Source organism: Protopterus annectens, chromosome 4.part1 (assembly GCF_019279795.1).
Source record: "Protopterus annectens isolate FY-2018-M chromosome 4.part1, PAN1.0, whole genome shotgun sequence".
Classification (NCBI taxonomy): Eukaryota; Metazoa; Chordata; order Ceratodontiformes; family Protopteridae; genus Protopterus; species Protopterus annectens.
The window spans coordinates 45,466,280-45,486,167 of record NC_056734.1 but is presented as its reverse complement, the minus strand read 5'-3'; the positions used below and the strand labels follow the sequence as shown (position 1 = coordinate 45,486,167).

At 36.4% G+C, this 19,888-nt stretch overlaps 1 protein-coding gene across 1 annotated transcript in view; it reads left to right on the top strand.

Moving 5' to 3' along the window:
* Window positions 1-19,888, top strand: part of BCHE (butyrylcholinesterase) — a 1,038,257-nt gene that overhangs the window by 981,766 nt on the left and 36,603 nt on the right. The gene's annotated exons all lie outside the window — the stretch shown is intronic.

Genomic DNA, 19,888 nt, shown 5'->3' with positions numbered 1-19,888 from the left:
TTGTTTGTTTTACCGAATTTCTAACATGCTGGGTCTTACTGAGTTTCTGTAATCTATTTCTTTTATTGATCTTAATATGTCTATCCATCTCTGTTAAACCAAGCAAATTTTTCCTTAGATCCTTGATGTTACTAGAGTTGGATTTTCTACACTAAATCCTTCACTTCGCAGGTAATTCATAACCTCAGTTTCTATTTCCTTAACTTCTCCATTACTAATCCTCTTTTCTACTTCCCCCTTTGTTTTCTTATTGTTTGTACTGTAAACTTTTACATATCTGGATGCCTTTGCCTGTATTTCTCTTCAAATATCTTTGGTGCTGCTTTTTTGTATTGATTAGTTTTGCTTTCTTCTTTGCATAAATATTGCACCATATTACATTTCTTTTACTTTCCCATGTCCATATTTCTTCTTCAGATGTCCCCTGCTCCTCCTGTTTCTCTTTACTATGGGGACTCATTGTTCCATCATGCTGTGACATAACCTATGTTATACTTTCTACACTAAATCCTTCACTTCACAAATATTCTATAACTTCAGCTTCTATTTGTTTAACTTCTACTTTACTAATCTTCAGTTCTACATTCCCCCTTTGTGGCCTTATTTTTTGTATTGTAAAATATTCCATATCTGGGTGGCTTTGCCTGTATTTCTCTTCAAACATCTCTGCAGCTGCTTTTTTACTGATTAGTTTGCCATTTTCCTTTGTATAAATATCTATCTATTTTTCCCATCTCCACGTTTCTTTTTTATACCTTTCAAAAATCTCTAGATTTCATACCTTACATTTTTGTACTTCCTCAGTCACAGTTTTTTTCAAACAGCCCAAGGTTTCTTGGCTAGATAATGTTTTTCACAAATCTGATGTATTAATGAACACAAATTTGCATTTGAAGCTTTTGACATTATTTCTTGTGCAGTACTTTTCTTTCCTCTAATGTCTCTCAATCTTTTTGTATGTCTTCTATCTGGAAATTCTGGGCTTCTTGCATAATAGTAAAAATACATAATTTCTTTCTTATTCTCAATAGTCCATGCTATCATCTCTGCGGCTCTTTTTTTGGCCAGTTAGTTTTTGTGGGTTTTTTGTGCGCTGCTACTTCCTTCTACAACAGAGGGGACATCCTTCTGCTGACCCTGGCCTAATCCCATTGTAGGAATATTTCCATGTCTTGAGGATTCTGCACTGTCATTTTTTCCAGTCCTGGCACCAGTGCGCCATCCAGGATTGGACACTTTTTTTATCCTGGGGCTTGTACACCCAGCTTTCTTTTTTATTTTAACATACTTCTATCCATGATATATGCTATATAAAATAAAGTTGATATATCAGTGTCATCTTGGTGAGATTTTGTAAAAAAACAGTGTCTACCTCATGAAGGTACTTACAAAGACTTGAGGATGAATTCAGTTCCAGCAATAATACTGTCCTTTGCTTGATGATTGTTATCATCTCTGGAGTCAGAACCTTATCATCTCTTTATTTGGAGACTTACAGAGAGGGTTTGCACATGTTAGCAAAGACATCATTTGGACATACTGCTCAACTGTTTAGAGAAAGAAATCTGAAAAAGCAAAAATAATGGAGAGGAAAGGTCCGAAATCTGCGACTGGATGTAGTTATTAGAAAGGTTCTAAAATATCAGGGTTTGAATTAGCATGCATTTTCTGAAGGATATTAAGCCTGAAATGCCAGAGTATCTCAAAAATGTAGTGCCATCAATATCCAATGATTTGTGAGAAAACCATAAATATTATGAGGAACACAGAAAATATGAGGCAGAAATCTGGATGTTCTGCATAAATCTGTATAGTTGACAGATATGCACAAGGATTGTATTCCTTTGTTAGAGACATAGAAAGAGACTTTGTAAATTAGCCTTGATAAGGATTCTTGATTTTTTTTTAGTTTTTAACACCAAGTCAAGAAATTGTATATTTTTATTTATTTATTTATTATTTTTTGTAAATGTCTATCTGCATATGTGCATTCCTTTTTACCCTGGTAAAGGTTACCAAAAGGTTATCAGTGATCTTTCCATCACAGTGGTACTATGTTGACCCTGAAAGAATACAGTAGATGCACATTTCTGAAGAATATCCTTAGCTGGACTCTTTCAAGATTAATCTTGAGTACCTTTTGGCAAACATTCAAACTTCTAACAATTCTATGAAGAAGTATCCAAGTGCATTTATAATTGCTACCCCAAAATATGGACCTAGCTAGTAGTTAGGCAAATACAGTCTATGCTCCTCTAGAAAACTATATACGACCGTCAGTCCATATACAAAATGGTGACGGTAAGAGCAAACCAGCCTGGTGATGCATAAATAAACATTACAATAAAACAAAAAAGCTCATTAAAATATAAACAAAACTAAAGACCCTCAAATCAAGGTCCACATCAGTAATTTCCCATGGCAGTATACATAACCACATCTCCATGCTCTCACACCTCACTTTCCCTGATTTTCCAAACATTCCTACAAACCTGCTGCCTGTCTCAGTTTAGGACATTCTTGCAATGAAAGCACGTTACCTGAGGTATGTACTTATAGACATCAAAGTACACAAATCTTAAACAGATAATGATCAGTCCTGAAAGACTGAAAGGCAAAACACTGAAAAATAAAACGCTTTTGTTTTTTGTGCAGGGAGAGGGGAAGCCCCCACACCCCCTTCTAATTATATATATATATATATATATATATATATATATATATATATATATGTATACATATACCAACTCTGTGATCACTCAGCAGTGCAGAAAGGGTAAATTCCCAGGTCCCCACTGTACACAATCTTAAATGGACTTAACACCAGCAGAAGCAATCAAATGAATTCAATCAGTTCTGCCAGTGTTAAACATGTTCGAGATTAAGAACTTTTGATTATATGGAGTGTTTTCTTCCTGAGTACTGGTACCCCTCCCAGAAAAGCATTATTCCTTACAAACTTTTGCTGTCTGTGTCTTGTGTCATTCCAAAATTTATCTGAAAATGTCTCAAATGTCAGTCAAGTTTTCTTTTCATTCATTATTGCTAAGAAGAATATTATTTCTTAAAGGTGTGCCTCTTAAGGTGTGACCTATTTTAACACAACCCAATTTCAATAGCTTTCTTCTTCTTGTAGTACAAGTGAAATTCAAAAACAGGAAAGTTAGGTACTTTTAATGCTAAGTAGGCTTTACTATTCCCAATGTTATGTACTGATTTTTTTAGCTATTCCATATGTCTAATTTTCTATGACAATGAATTGTTTTTTTGACCCTTACCATGAACATATCCTACAAATTATTTGATTTTATTGCCATTGCCAGATCTACAGTATCCCAAATGTGTTCTAACTTCACAACTGTACAGTAGCGGACATCTGTTCTTTTTCAGTTAATGACCAATCTCTGTAAAAGTCCAAGTGGTATAAACACAAAAAAGGAGAAAAAGGTGCAATTACAGCTGAGAAAACAGTTATCCACACCTCAATGGAACTCCGGGAAACAGGAGACTGTTGATGGACTTAACACAGTTTTAATGCGGCAAGAAGCACACACATAAACGATACAGCTTGCAAATATGTTTTTGTCCTCAACTTCATAAGATACAATTAGAAAACCTTAATCACATACCTTAAATACTTCAATTAAATGCAAATTCACCAATAAAAACAATACATCTCCAGAATTAACATATTATATACCCTGCCCACAATTCATTTCACTTCAGGCTCACGTTAATAACTTAGTTAAAAACAATTCTGCAATATATAAATTAATTTTAATAAAATTCATAATATATAATGAACACTATAACAACCTACATCAAAGTATGTAAAAAACAACATCTCTTCTTGAGGATAATAAATCCTACAATTGCTTGATATATAAACTTATAAAATTAATAAAATGTCATCTGTGCTCCCTCTACTTACTCTAAAATTAATAAACTACTTCACCCTTAAAAATTTTTGCAAAGTCATATTTTGATTGAACCCACTACCTTAAATGTCACCTTTGTATAAACTTTTGTAAGTGTTATAATCTTGCTACTCTCTACTTTAAAACTGGGGCCAGGGACAGCCCATCATTTAGTCCAGGGAACCTACTGGCTTCTAAAAGTATTTGCCAGTAAAGTTCCCTGTATTCAATTCTGGTTTCCCGCATGACACCTCTCAAATCCCTGGGGATCTCCTCAAGTACAAAAAAACTAAATTTACATTTTCCACATTCTGTAATATGTCTGTATAGTGCATTATTAACATTTCTATTGTTTATGGCATTCAAATGTTCATATATTCTCATTTTCAGCTTCCTCTTGGTTTTTCCTACATAGAAAGCCTTGCACTCACATAAGGCAAGGTGTACAACACCACTGGTCTCACAGTTGCTATAACCCCTTGCCATAAGTGTTCTGTTTCTAGAATCCAAGTGGACTAGCTAAGTATTTGTAATAAAAGAACATTGCGCACATCTACCACATTCAAATGCCCCTTTCTTATTTCTAGTTCCACCACCCTTACAGTCATAGTAACCTTCCAAGACATTTTTTATACTTGTTCCCCTTCCTATAAACACATTTGAATGGAGTTTTGAAGTCTAATTTGAGGTCACTGATTTTGCTAAACCTAGTCCGTTCTCTTTTGATGGTTCTACATACAGCATTGACATCACCACTAAAATCCGTGATGAAGGCCGATCCAAAATTCCCCTCATTATTTTCATTTAAACCTAGCTGATCACCAACTAGGCTATTTTCCATAATCCCCAAAATTGGGGCATATTTACCAGCCCTTTCTCTAGCCACCTCATACTTCACTTGCGTAATTAAAGTTTCTAGGTATCCACGTTCACAAAACATTTTATGTAGCACATCACATTCCTTTCCAAATTCTTCATCATTCAAAGTCATTCTACTGATTGCCCTTTTATAATGCCTTTCTTCTGATGGAAAGGATGGGCACTAGCATAATGTAGAATAGAAATGGAATACGTCTTCTTCCTGAATTCCGTTGAATTAAATTTGTTACTTTCCTTATAAATAGTGACATCTAGATAGGCAATTTCTTTGTGACCAATATTGTATGTAAACCTTAAAAATTCAGTTGTTTCAGAAATCTACTGGTAAAACTCCAGGAATGTTTGAAATTATCCTTTCCAAAAAATACATATATCATCTAAAAACCATTTATAAAATACTCGGCAATCCTTATATATACTATTCAACACAAACTTTTTCTCCCACACCATTAATATCAGATTGGTGTACATAGGGGCATAACTTGCCCCCATTGCCACCCCACTGGTCTGCTGAAAAAATTCACAGTGAAAAAATATATAATTCTTTTTTAAAACCAATTCCAACAGCTGCAAACAAATGTAAATTTCATCAGGGTTTGGATAGGTGTCTTCTCTTAGGTATTCCTCAAACCAAGCATGTGGGAAACCAGAATTGAATACAGGGAACTTTACTGGCAAATACTTTTAGAAGCCAGTAGGTTCCCTCGACTAAATGATGGGCTGTCCCTGGCCCCAGTTTTAAAGTTGAGAGCGGCAAGATTATAACACTTACAAAAGATTATACAAAGGTGACATTTAATGGACTGGATTCAATCAAAGTTTGACTTTGCAAACATTTTTAAGAGTGAAGAAATTCATTAATTTTTGAGTCAGTAGAGGGCACACAGATAACAGTCAACTAATTTTCTAAGTTTATTTATCAAGCAATTGTAGGATTTATTATCCTTAAGGATAGATGTTGTTTTTACATATTTTGATGTAGGTTGTTTTAGTGTTCATTATATTATGAATTATATTAAATTAATTTATATATTGCAGAATTGTTATTTTTAACTAAGTTATTAATGTGAGCCTGAAGTGAAATGAATTGTGGGTAGGGACTATGATATGTTAATTCTGGAGATGTATTGTTTTTATTGGTGAATTTGTATTTAATTGAAGTATTTAAGGTATGTGATTAAGGGTTTTTAATTGTATCTGATGAAGTTGAGGACGAAAACGTATTTGCAAGCTGTATCGTTTATGTGTGTGCTTCTTGCTGCATTAAAACTGTGTTAAGCCCATCAACAGTCTTCTGTTTCCCGGAGTTCCATTGAGGTGTGGATAACTGTTTAGTCCAAGTGGTATATTACACCATAATAACAGACATCATAAAAGCTTAGAAGCTTATTGGTCATATTTAGTCTAATCCTGTGATGGTTTATGCTCTTGCCACTGCTGAAACAAAATGCTTGTATATTTTTGTTTGTTTTATTTTTTTCATACTATGTAAGTGAATAACACAAACTGCGGCCTCTAGTATGTTATGTAGCACAGTGTATTCTCATATTTCATGCATATTTATCACTCAGCTTTGCCTTGTGCCACATAACTACTTCAGAACATGACATTACTCACAGTTGCATACTCTGATGTGTATAATATTGTCAATTGAAAGCACTGCCCGTTCTTTTACAGTGCACATAACTTCATATCATTCTTAGTAGCATGTAGGTGGTCCCTTGCCTTGAAGTTGTTCCACCTAAAAAAATAATACAAAACAATTACATTTTAAAAACTATGAACCTATGAATAACACCTGCCTTTCTTCCTAACCAGCTTTGATTCTTTCAGCATTCCTCACATTCAATGCCATTATTTAACCTGGTATTTATTGTATCACTTGCAATGTCTGGGCTTCATGGGAAGTGAGTCATTTGGCATTACTGGGGTCACAAACATATGCTTATACACAGGCTATATATTTTTTTTTGAGTGTTTGGCTTTTTTTCCTTTCAGTGTGATGCCTCTGCTTTTTATGGAGTGCTGGAGGAAATGATTACATAGCAGCAAAATGATAAGACTGTCACATTTCTGACACACTGATCTTTTGCAGTGCAGTCACCTTTATAAAATGAGAATGTCTCCTTAATTTTAATGCATCATTTATGGTCAAAATCACTCTTATTTTGCATTTCACACAATTCCTGCTGTCTTACCCTTGGCAGGCATTCAAGAGTCCTCTAATGTTGCATACCATTTCCATTTCTAAATTTATTCTCTGCACTCTGATGATAAAATACCATCCTAGATATTAGTGCTACATTATCTTTCACTTTACACACTTCATAGAATTCTTTATACATTTTAAACTCTTTGCTAGTGTTTTTCAATTTTATGTTCTTGTGTTATGTTGGGAAGGAAGATGTGGGATAAAAAAAATAAAGAAATAAAACAAAACAGTGCAAACTGGATGACTTTTCACATACTACGCAACGTATGTATTTATTTTTGGATTTTCAACAAAATAAAGTCCTTTACAGAGAAATATGCCTTTTTCACAGTTCACTATGGATTTGGGATTGTAATGTGACCTGCCCCAAGTCATACAGTATGCAGAGGGGTTTTGTTTGACTCACAGATTAACATTATTTTATTCATTTGTAATTTGCTGTCTTAACTCTTTAATATAAATTGCTATCCAATTACGTTCAGCTGTTATAAATTGTAAGCGCAGAAACAGAAAACATCTCCCCAGATTCTCTCTGCCACTGTTATCACCTTCACTTCTAGGCTTAAATGTTTGAAAACATTGTAACAACACTGTAATAATAAGTGTTCTATGCAGAAAATTATAAGCAAAGGTCTTCCAGTGTAGAAAACATAATAGGTGACCTGGCAACTGATAACATGAGTAATGCAATGATCTTACATCTGTTCAAAATACTGGTACTGCATATAAAATCTGCAGTTTCTGGCTTGAAAATTGCACACACACCTCTCAACATCTTAGCACAAGAGTTCTGGCCAAAGCCACACATAATGGAGATGGATAAAGGCCCCAAATCAGGGACAAAGTTTAAATATTGTTCCTATAAACTTAGAAAGTTCTTATAATAACATGTCTTGCATTAATATGCATTTTCTGAGGGATGTGAAGTTTGACACTCAAATATATGCCACCATTTAATGATTTCAGTTCTCAATGATCTGCCAGAAATTACATATTTTATGAGTAATGGACCAAAAATATGAGGCGCAAATTTGGAGAGTTGAGAGATATGATTACACATTGATCTTGAAAGTGTTAATATATCAGAAATATATCTAAAGGAACTACAGAACCCTGCTTGTGTGTTAATTCATAAAGTAATTAATTAATGGATATTAGGTAACATTACAACAGTAAATTGTTAGGAGGAGGGGTTGTATGGCATGTAACAAAAAATAGAATACAATACAAAACGTCGATCTACAACTGATCGAGTAGAAATGCTCAAACTTCAAAACAGAAAAGTTAAACAAAACAAATTCAAATTGTTTTTTGGCCCATCATACCCCCTGCTAATTATATATATATATATATATATATATATATATATATATATATATATATATATATATATATATATATATACCTACTCCAAGATTGCAATAGAGTGGGGAAAGGGCAAATTCTCAGTTCCCCACTGCGTCATGACCTTTGCACCTAAAAAATGTCAGTACTATGCAATCAGTAGATGTTTGACCAGCTGTAATGGCTTTTTTCCTACTTGACCACCTCAACTGTTGCCCACACACATGACAACCTAGGAGGAATAACAAATGATGGCAGAACACATCAGAAAGTTGGAAGGTTAAAACTGCAAAATACATGATGCTGTCAAATTGCTGATAAAAAAATCTGACAGGTATGTGAAGATTGCTCCAGTTATTAAATGGATGATTCCCAAATATTGGAATGCCTGCTGTTGGAAAACAACAACCACTCCTCTGAAGTCTGGAGACTTGTTGACACCCATGGAGGGCTGCCTAAAAATGATGAAGGCTGCAGTCTAGCAAGTATTAACACAGTGTTAGATGGTACACACATACTAACTATATACAAATAGTCTATAAAGGAAATGGAGGACAACAGGGAGATATGATTTACAGCAGCTATAGACCTGGATGGTACTGTCCCAAGATATTGGGAAAAGTGTACCACTTCCTGGTGAACAAAAGAAGCAAGGCATTGCTCCATACCAATGACTATGCATACACCTGGGAAAAGTTGTGAAATATAGAAATTATTGGCTTTCAAATGGACAGGCAAACATGACTGCCATAGTTCAGCAGTTATATCCACCAGAGCAAACTGAACAAATGTTACTGTCTATGGTCCAGTGGTCACCAATACCTGGCAGGCACCAGAAAGGTGAACTTGTACATGGTTTCAGTAAACAGACACACCAGAGCTACAGCGAACAGGGATTCTTGTGCCAGGTTCTAAAAGATCTTTGTGACAAGATGGTGAGTGACCTGGTCAATTGCCTGCCATTAAGATGAGTGTTAGCATGCAGAGTACATCACTTGAGGAGAGATGTTATGCCCTCACAACATTACAAAGTGGAGTGTTTTCCGGACACATATTCCATTCTGTGACCAAAAGAAGGTATCTTCATTAAATAGTATACTTGTGATGGAGATAGTAGCACAGAAATATTGTTACTGACAGTTGTTCAGTGGAAGGTAGACGGTATCTCAACCATAAAGGGACATGTAATGCATCAGTTATTTACAATACATGGCATGTTAAAGATAAACAGTATATCAAAATATTTCATATTGGTTACCATTTTGATGAGACACAATTCCCTGCAGACATATAATTTGATGTGGGCAATGTTGTTGGAGTTAATTTAGGAGCATAACCTGAAAGGAGTGCTGACCTATGTCATGTCCATCTTTAAAATTGCTGCCATTCATAGTGTCAGGGCCAACCTACTTTCCAAAACAAAAAGCTGCCTATTCTACTTCTTACAATGTGTATAGTGCGAGGTACAGTCTCACAGGTTAACAATCATGTATGGGTCTGACTGCCATTTTCAGGCTAATGTACAATTTTTAAGACCCTTTGCATACTTTACATCCTTGGAAGATCCAGGGGCATTTACAGAGCTCTTTGACCTGTTTCCCCCTCATCACTGCATCCTTACCCAATTACTTTGAGGACACTTATGTGCTAGGGTACAAGCACATGTATGTCCATCTAAATTACATCTGCTTGGAGACGATTACCCACCTGAGTTCTGGTGTATCAGTGATCTTTCTGACAGCCAAAACTTCGGTGAGGCTGTATTATCTACTGGAAAATTGGCAATCAGGGTTTTGTTCTGTTAGTTGAGGTACTCCAAGCTGATCAGAACATAGTGGACATTGTATAGGCTTGTCTTCTGTCTGGCATTTCACGGGGTGCGCAGAGCCACTGCAATCATTTTCAAGATGAATGGATGAAGTGTACTGTAGAGCTCAGGGTGATTACTCCTGCCTGGATTTCCTCTGTAATGTTCTACTCATTGAAATTGTGAATGATGGGGATGGCGGTATTGTCAGTACATTAAAGGACAGTATTCAGTTTTAGGTCAACCTCTTTTATTAATATTATTATTATTATTATTATTATTATTATTATTATTTGCCTGTGTCTTTCACCACTGCTGTAAATAAAGCATGTCTTTGCCACTATTTGATGAAATGCACTGCTGCCATAACTGTCACCCAGTTAGCATCAGTATGAAGGACTAAGCCAAGTTTACTTGGAAAACAATGGCACAAAATCAGATACACTTGCTCATACTGGTCTTCTATACCTAGACAGTTGCTAAAGTAACAGGTTGTGAATTCTCATAGTTTGTCTTAAGGGTATGACATTTGCAAGCAGTCTGTTGGTCATTATGTCAAGAGAGTTATCTTCAGCAACTAAGTAGCACACTATGTAATGATGACGTATATGTTTATATATATATCTATATATCTATATATATATATATATATATATATATATGGGCTTGGTGGAGCTACTTCACTTTGTGCTATCACAGCTTGAGACTGAGCATGTGATTGTTATGATGGAATCATAACTCTAACACAAACGCACAGCTATAACATTCTTTTGTTTAGCTCTATCAGAGAGTTACAAGTTTAATACATATTTGCTTCCACTTATGTGTTCAGAAACCTACAGCACATTTTTATTCATGTCATCTACTCATTACCAATGGCATTCTGTCTTTTGATCACAGTACAAATCCACTTCTTAGCCATTTGAAGTGAATAATTCAATGACTGCAAAATTTGAGTTCACTCACTTGTTATGCACTTGGGATATTATACCTTGTAGATATATCAGGTCAGTCTTTATTCTGATCATGTTAGTGTCAGAGCTATTCTGTATATAGCTAATATATTTGTTTAAACTGGTATTTTACTGTTATTTCTTCTGTAGATAGTATATTGCTTCCTTAAAAAAAAGATTAATGGAGTATCCTAGCCTATACAAAATCCTGTCTTTAACCACAGAAACTAGTTTGTGTATAGAATAGCACTACCATATCCTAGCACTATATAAATAACATCTTGCTATTAACACCAGAAATTAACCTAAGAGACAGCCCCCTCTATTACAGGACTGGGCAACATGGATATGTGATTTCCTAATGTCTGTCTGCCCAGCTTGGTAGATTTGGGCATCCTGAGACATTGTAAGAATAGCTTCATGTTCTCAGACAACCAGTGAATCATTAAAGAAAATAATATAGCATGAGAGAGAGAGATGTAAAGACACAAATTCCTTGGAGACAACAAATCTCAAAGACCTCCAAAGCCACCTAACTACAACACTGCTGTTCAGAAATCACTAAAACACACCAAAAGAAACAACAAAACATCTTACATAAGCCTACACCCAGTAGTCCACCAAGAGCAAAACTCATAAGGCAAGCATATACTTTACCTAATACTCTTGTCACTGCAGACTCCATTGTATGACTCACAGATGCCACACTCACCAGGCTAGACAAGGAGATGATAACAGTTAGTTGACTATCCGGAGCCAGCATCTGCAGTGTCATGTATGCACTCAGGTCATGTACCCAGGCACCAAAATGATTCTGTTATAGTCCATGCGGTTGTAAATGACCTGAGATGTACCTCACTGGACTACATGAAAAGACACATAATGGATCTCTTAGAATACATGCCATAGACAGGTACTAGGCTTGCACTGAGCAGCATTTTACCTGCACCAAGGATGTTGCTGCAGTACAGACATAACAATGACTGATTTTAATATTTGGCTTAGTTTCTGGTATTGCCCCAGGGGGATTCAATATCTGCCATCATGAGAGGACATGGTCAACAGACCATATTGCTTTGAAAAGATAGGTTGCACCTGCCCCCTAGGCTTTCAGATATTGGGTAAAACTTTATCTACCCCATCTTTAGGCAATGCCAAAAATCTAAAACTACCAACATGGTTATATAGTCTCCAAGCAACTTGAAGGAATTACTGCTCAATCCTAGGAACCTAAACAAAAAACCCACACCCTTCAAGCTCTCCTCAATTTGGAGAATATAGACATCTGTGCTGTGAATGAAATTTGGTTTAAAGTCATAGAAAGTACTCCAGCAGTTCAAAGTTGCAGTGCCTTCTGCACATTTAGACCACCAATGGCACAGACTGGGGAGAAAGTTAGAGGTGTCTTGATCTACATTAGCAACAAACATCTTCAGGATGGTTAAACCAGATGATACCACATGCAAGTCACCATAGATAAGGTCCCTCACCATATGGCTAGTTACAGGTCACCCTAGAATCTGGAGGCACTCACCATCCAACCAAACATCTTATTTATAGGTAACTATAATAGTTAAACCCCACTATAGACTGGGAAACTTACACTGCCTCAGACTCATAGGCACAATGCTTCCTGGACTTTGTTAACACAAACACCCTGAAACAGATATTGCACACTCTAACCACAGGATCAAACATACTTGATTTGGTACTCACCTACATGGAACAGCAACTCCCCCATCCCCCCACCTCCCCATGTCACATAGTCACTAGTGAGATTGGATCACAAAGCTGTCTTCTTTTAAGTAATTCAACCTGGAACACCCAGTTAGAAACTGTTCTGAGGCAAACTCCATCCTATTAAATTACATTTTTTTTTAAATTCAAGGCTCCCATTAAACCCAATGCCACAGTTACCTATGTATAATTATTCACAGAGTCCTTATTCAGACATGCAAATGGCTGCATAATGACTACTTTACCTACCAGAAGTAAAACCAAAACAAACACTAAAAACAAACCCCACTGGTGGAATCCTCACCTATACAGGGTATATAATAAAAGAAAAAACTCATGGCCATAATCAGGAAGAGCAATTCTCTTAAAGACAAGTTTTCTCTTATACAACTAAACAAGTAACTAAGAGGTCTAATTAAGTCCAACAAGGCCAACTATGAGGTCAGAATAGCCTCGCAGGCTAAGGAAATCACAAAACCTTCCTCAATTGTGTTTGGAACCTTAAAGGTAACACACAGCAGTGTGCTGAACTTGTAGTGAATGGTGCCACCTTCACTGATCAGAGTAATATAGCAAATCTACGGACTGATAAATTCAGCTCAAACATTACCCCCCACTCCTCACCAGCTTTTCCAGCTGAAATCCCCTCCAGTATACTTGTCCCATCTCTAAGCAGGGACCAGGTGCTAGCAATACTTACTAAAGCCAAAAAAAACCTGTCTGAGGCCCAGTAACATTCCAGGTTGCCTCCTGAACAGTCTAAAACATAAAACATTACCTGTCAGGACCACTTGAGGCACTATTCAACTACGGCCTTGAAACAGGCTAAATTTCAAGTGAATGAGAGACTGCAACAGTTATTCCCCTCTACAAGGATGGACCATTAACTGATCCAGGGAACTAGAGACTAACATGCAAAACCATGGAATGAATTGCCACGGGAATGATAAACAAGGACATTGACAACCTACGGACACTGGACCTATTCCAATTTGGCTTTGTCAAGGGAAGGTCATACCTACTTAAACTGGTAGACTTCTTTGAGAGGATCACCTGTATATCTATACTGTAGCACTTAACCTGGCCAAGACATTTGATACAATACTCCACTCAAAAACAGGAGTGCAGGCAGGAGGGCTTGAGGCACGCACACAGTAGAAGTTTTCAAAGTTTATTCTTCAGACTTTGCTTCAAACAAATGATAAAAACAATAAAAAACAGTAACCATAAAGCACTTTTTGTCTCACCCCTTAGTGAGACTTCATCAGACAGTTGCAACAAGAATGTTTCAAACAGTAAATACAAATTCAAACCACATCAACTTCCTCAGGCATTGTTGATAAGCTTTCTGAGCCGGCATAAATCCCTACATAATTCACTGGATTACCAGCTGGCTTACAGACAGGACCCAAGAAATCAGGATTTGTGAGATCACCTCCACCAAGGGTCTGTTCACCAGTGGAGTGCATTAGGGATCTGTGCTGGGCCCACTCCTGTTCGGCATCTAATTCTTATAGACTCATATGTTTATATGTAAATACGAGGCAAGCTGCCATTGCAGGCCCTTTTAAGTCTAGACAGTTTCCCTTTTTGTGCTTAAAATAATCTATCCCATTTGGTTATAGATCGGCCTTACCCATCCCATGGTCAATGATTATATATTATCCCTAATAAGAATAACTGGTATCATGCAATGCATGGGATAAAGCATTTAGGAGCTGCCTTTGTCCATTAGTAAAATAAGGGGGCATTCCTAGGGTAATTTTTTTGTTTTCCATCCGTAGATCTAAGTTGCACTTGAATATGGGTAGGGATAAGCTTTGTTTTATGTGAATAAGGAGTCTGTTCACAGCAGTGGTATCCTCTGCACAATAAATGTGTCCCTCCAAACCATTCTGTTGATGTTGCAGAAAAGATTTAGATCCCCAGACTGAGTATTTCTGATGCCAATTGACCTGCTGATGTGCAGTAAATCCATCAGTAATGAGTTCGAAAAGGTCACTCATACAAGACGTAGACCACCTGTTAGCAGTTTGTAGGATGCCCAGTTTAGTGACAGGGCTTTGAGTCAGCCCATGTAGGACATGTTGTTATTGTATCCTTTTAGTAAGGTATCTAGTGGGTTCCATTTCTTGCATGTGTCTGGACAAAGAGGACATTACATTCAATAGTTGTCCTAATGAGGGCCGAGTAAAGTGGAACAATGACATCTAGATATAGACACAATCCCTTTGTTTATGAGCTGTGCAGCATAGAAGGCCTTTCTCCAACAATAGACACATAGTGATCAAAAGTTAGGTCACTGTCCACATAAGTTCCCAAATCCCAAACATTTTTTTTGCATTTAGTTTCAATCCATGATTTTAGGACCACTTTTTTTTTTTGGGGAAAAAACTTCCTACAGGATGGTTAAGTCATTTGGGGATTCAATGACTGTTCCTAGCTTTTAGTCATCTACAAACTTAGACAGCCAGAGCCCTTTGGTATTGACTTTTACTTCAGAAAAGTAGATACAAAACAAAAGAGACCTCAGAAGTCAGTGTTAACATTCAATGCCTCTGGCTCACCAAGTTCAGAGATGACTGTAAATTAGGAGATATTATAGATTCCTCCAAAACAAAAGCACCCTGCAAGAGAATTTAACACAGACAATCGACTGGTGACAAAGTCATGGCCTAAAATCCAGTACCAAAAAATTCATTATAATGCCCTTTGGGGAGCTGTTAACCTAAGTTAATTACTCCATCGATAAAACACCCCTATGAGTCGACCCCGTAGTAAGGGAACTCGGAATACATTTAGACAGCAATCTGATCTTTGACTAACACATAACTAAGTAAAAAAAAAATCATTCTATGTCACCCAACTTTAGGTAGAGGTGTGGCATCAGGTCCAAGGAAGTTATAGAACCACTCTACTTGGCCCTTATCAGACCTTTCATTGAGTACAATGCCCCTTTGGCATGTACCTAATCAGACACTTGCAACAGTTGGAACACCCACAAAGGTTTCTCACCAGGAGAATTCAGAGCATGAATATCCTGTCCTACACTGATTGGCTTTAGGCTCTGTCTCTGTGTTCAGTCTCCTACAGCTTGCTGACAGGGGATCTTTGCCTGGCTTACAGGGCTTCCTCATACCCAGCCCTGATGAATCTGTTGAACATGCATAAAATGAATAGCACCAGAAACACTAGATTAAGGGTTCTGAACTTCACTTCTGGTAAACAGAATATGCTGGAGGGACATATATGTGTCCTAAAGGATCACCATGCTATTGAGTAGGCCCCTACATCCATGTAAAACAGAGTTCATTACTAACCCAGTTGAAATGAAACATTGACAACTGGATGACAAGTCATACATTTTCTGCTGGTCTGTCCCCCATGTCCCTTATGGACAGAGGCTGTCAATAAGAAAAGTAAACACTCCCCTCTATGAATCCCTTAGCTACCTACCTACTAACATGTCCCTTTGTGTAGATGCCCATGATACTTGGGATCCAAATAGGTTTGGGGTGAGTAGCTAGGCTTGTATGGACCCTAGTGGTTGTTAGCTTTGTAGCAACCTATGAACCTATAAAACTACGAGCCTATGAACCTATTTAAAGCCTTTAGAACACAGTATATGCACATTAAAGTTTAATATGGTACTTAGCCAGACATGACTCAAAAGAAAAATTAAGAAAATACAAGACTTAAAAGGAGAGAAATAGTTTATCAATTTCTTGTCTTTTTTCTCTGTTGGTATTTTCCAGTCGCTGACTTTAAAAATAAAAGTGGATCAGACGTTGCCTTATAAGTCTGGCAGAGGTCACCTCTAAGTAATTTGGAAGCGGTCAAATGTAATGGCAATTTCTAAACATTTTCTAAATAGTTATTTTCCAGTTGTATGATTTTTCTAGGAAGGAATCATTGCAGGATGTTGATGTTGTTTCAGCTAGCTTTTTCAAAGACTACAAACATCTGAATTCTATTCAAGTAATTGATAGGATCAGTAAGGTATTATGTGATACAGTGATCTCCCGCAAATGATTAGTGATGCTTTTTAGAATTAGATGAGTTACAGAATATGATTTTCTGACTTTTGTCAGTACACACTCAACAATGTTATTTACCATTGTCCCCAGATCTTTAAAGATAATGTAATTTTTTTATATGACCACTTATTTTGTAATCATAATTTATTTAATTTTTGCCAACCTACATTTTCGGACATTAAAGGTCAGTTGATGATTACTGCATCAGATATATTTTTAAGTAAACCACCTTGGAGAAATGCAACATATTTTATTGAAGTAATCATTTTTACACTTACCAACATATATAGTTATCTAGAATGCATTTCCCACATTTGTATGTGAAAAGAATAATCTAAAACTAAGCTGATCCAAGACAGAGACATATAGGGCAATGTTAGTAACCACCATTGTGGTAGAAAAGTAGTCCCCACCTTGAGCTACTGTGCTCTGTTGCTTAACCAGTGCTTTTACTAATTGAATTATGTATGGCTTGACATTTGATGCTTTTAATTTGTCAATCATTCCCTTGTATGGAATTGTGATGAAGTGATCATCAATCGAGTACATAAATGGTACAATTACAATTGCCATGGCAAAAGAATTAGTCAGAAGGTCCAAGTCGTCCAGTATTTTTATATTATTAGGGTATTATATTAGGGTATTATAATGATATTCGTAAAGGTAAGATGAAGAATAACAATTATAACAGAAGAGTATTCCATTACATGATGGACACCTAAACACTAAACGCATCTTTTCTTCATCTCAGAATAGATTTTCTTTCACAAATAAAAATACACTGCTGCACATTAATAAAGAACGGCTAATGCTTTCTCCAGTTGTGTGGCATTTCAGTCTTGTTCAACTTTTTCAGGGCATACAATGATGGGTTGCATAAAATCCCAGGATACTTCCTTTAGGAATTTGGCCGCTTGACCTTTCCATTTTCTTATACATTACATGTAAGATTTGTGACCAATAAAATATACACAAAAAATATGTTTGCATCCTTGCCTTCTTTCCCACCAAATGGGGTCATAAACCTGATGATTATGTGTGGTTGCAGACTTACTGTAGAAGCAGATAAGCCAGTTGTAATGTCTCAGTTGAGTGAGCAGCTCAGGGAATTTGTCACTTCTGATTGACAAAAGCAGAAACTGGAACAGTCCTTTTATTAAAGACATGTTTTCTCTTTCATTGGATCTCTGCAGCCAAAACAAAAAGTGACCACAAAAATATTGTATGAAGAAGGCACAAAACTTAAATCTGATGAATCACTGATTAAAAATGTACAAATAGTCTGTCTAGAAACTATTAAATAAATCAGGATCTGAGAGCATCCTCATTTTAAATGAACAGCCAGCGTCACATGATGCAAAAGGAAGCCGGAAATATGTCATACTGTGGAAACAAAGTATATTAACAGAGAATGAGTTTCAGCTGAGAAAATAAACCAAGAAGAAACTTTGCAGTGTGGAGGGTATGGTGTTCACTTCCTGAATTATGTTAATCACCTAGTTCATTAATAAAAATCGAACTGTAAAATCAGTTCTACAAAATAATAAAATAGAAAAATGTGGGTAGTCCCCAGTTGAGTTAAAAATGGTAGGTAGTCCAAAGTTGAGTTAAAAATGGAATATCCTTTATTGAAACACACAAACAAGTGAGCCTAGCTGAGTATAATGAAAAGTATCAAAACATTCCTTATTTATATATAATCAGGTTATTTGGAGAAAGGGAGTGGTTACAGAGGGTGGTTCTGTTAAAAGCAATAAAAACATTACAATCATTCCTTTAACCAAGTCCTCCTTCCCTTAACGCCATAGTGTAATCAGAGAACGTGCTACCTAAAACTGAAACTAAGAAGCTGGAGACAAATTACACTACAAGACCTGCTTATTAACACTTTAAATAGGCTAGCCAAATAATACAAACTATATTCATTAAGAAACTAACTAATAAAATGATTAGCTAACTTACTAACAAAAAGATCTACCACTAGACATCTGTCAGAATACACTTTTAACAAAGAATCGCTTTCATATCAAATAATTACTTCATCAGGTTTGTGTGTCAGTAACAAATTATAAAATGAGTGAAAATGTGATTCAATAAGTCCTATACGCTAATTTTTCACCATGTGTGCATGGCGGCGTGATGCGCACATGACCATGAATATTTTTAGATTCAGTAAACTCTGTTTTGTGGTGAGCGCTCACACACAAATACGGTAACTTCTGTGGAATGCTAATTACACAGCATAAGTTGCTGAATTGTATACTAATAAAGCAAACCGACACCGTGGAGCAATTCAACAAGCTATAAACCAACCATGTAGACCCTCTGTTCGTGTTGCCCATGTATTCAAAAACTTTCCGAATACAGCCACAGAAAGGAGACTACATGGAAACAAAAGTAAGTAAAAGGTATTAGATTTGTAGAGAACTGACCTTAACATGTAACAGTAGACACATTATGACATTATTAGACAGGATGAATGTGACAAAAGTAGAGTAACAATAGCAACAATCCCCTCTAAGTGCCATGACATAAGTGCAGCTTCACTCCCTCACCCCCAAATGAAGAATATACTTGTAAGTAATGTAGGCAACTAAAAGTGTAAACCCCATGAAACAGACTATTAAAACTGTTTTGTAAGCATATGCAATATGTAGCTGATACAGTCAAATTTTATCCAAAACTGTATTCCTCTATGCAGATATATTGCACAGTAATACCCTCCCTTGTGTTTACAACATTGGGGTCCCCTTCAGTTTCCCTGCCTACACGGTTACCGACCATGTAGATTCAGGGCTGTCAGCACAATAAAGATGCAAATGAGGTCAAAACTTATTACAACTGCAGAACTGCAAAAAATAGTAACCGTGCAGGGATGTTCCACCGTGGCGCCCAACTGTGAGTTCACACTACAGTGAGGAAATAGGTAAATTCCCTGTTCCTCACTGTACAGCGATCTCCACTCATAATATTGAACTTAGACTACCGAATTACACTGCACA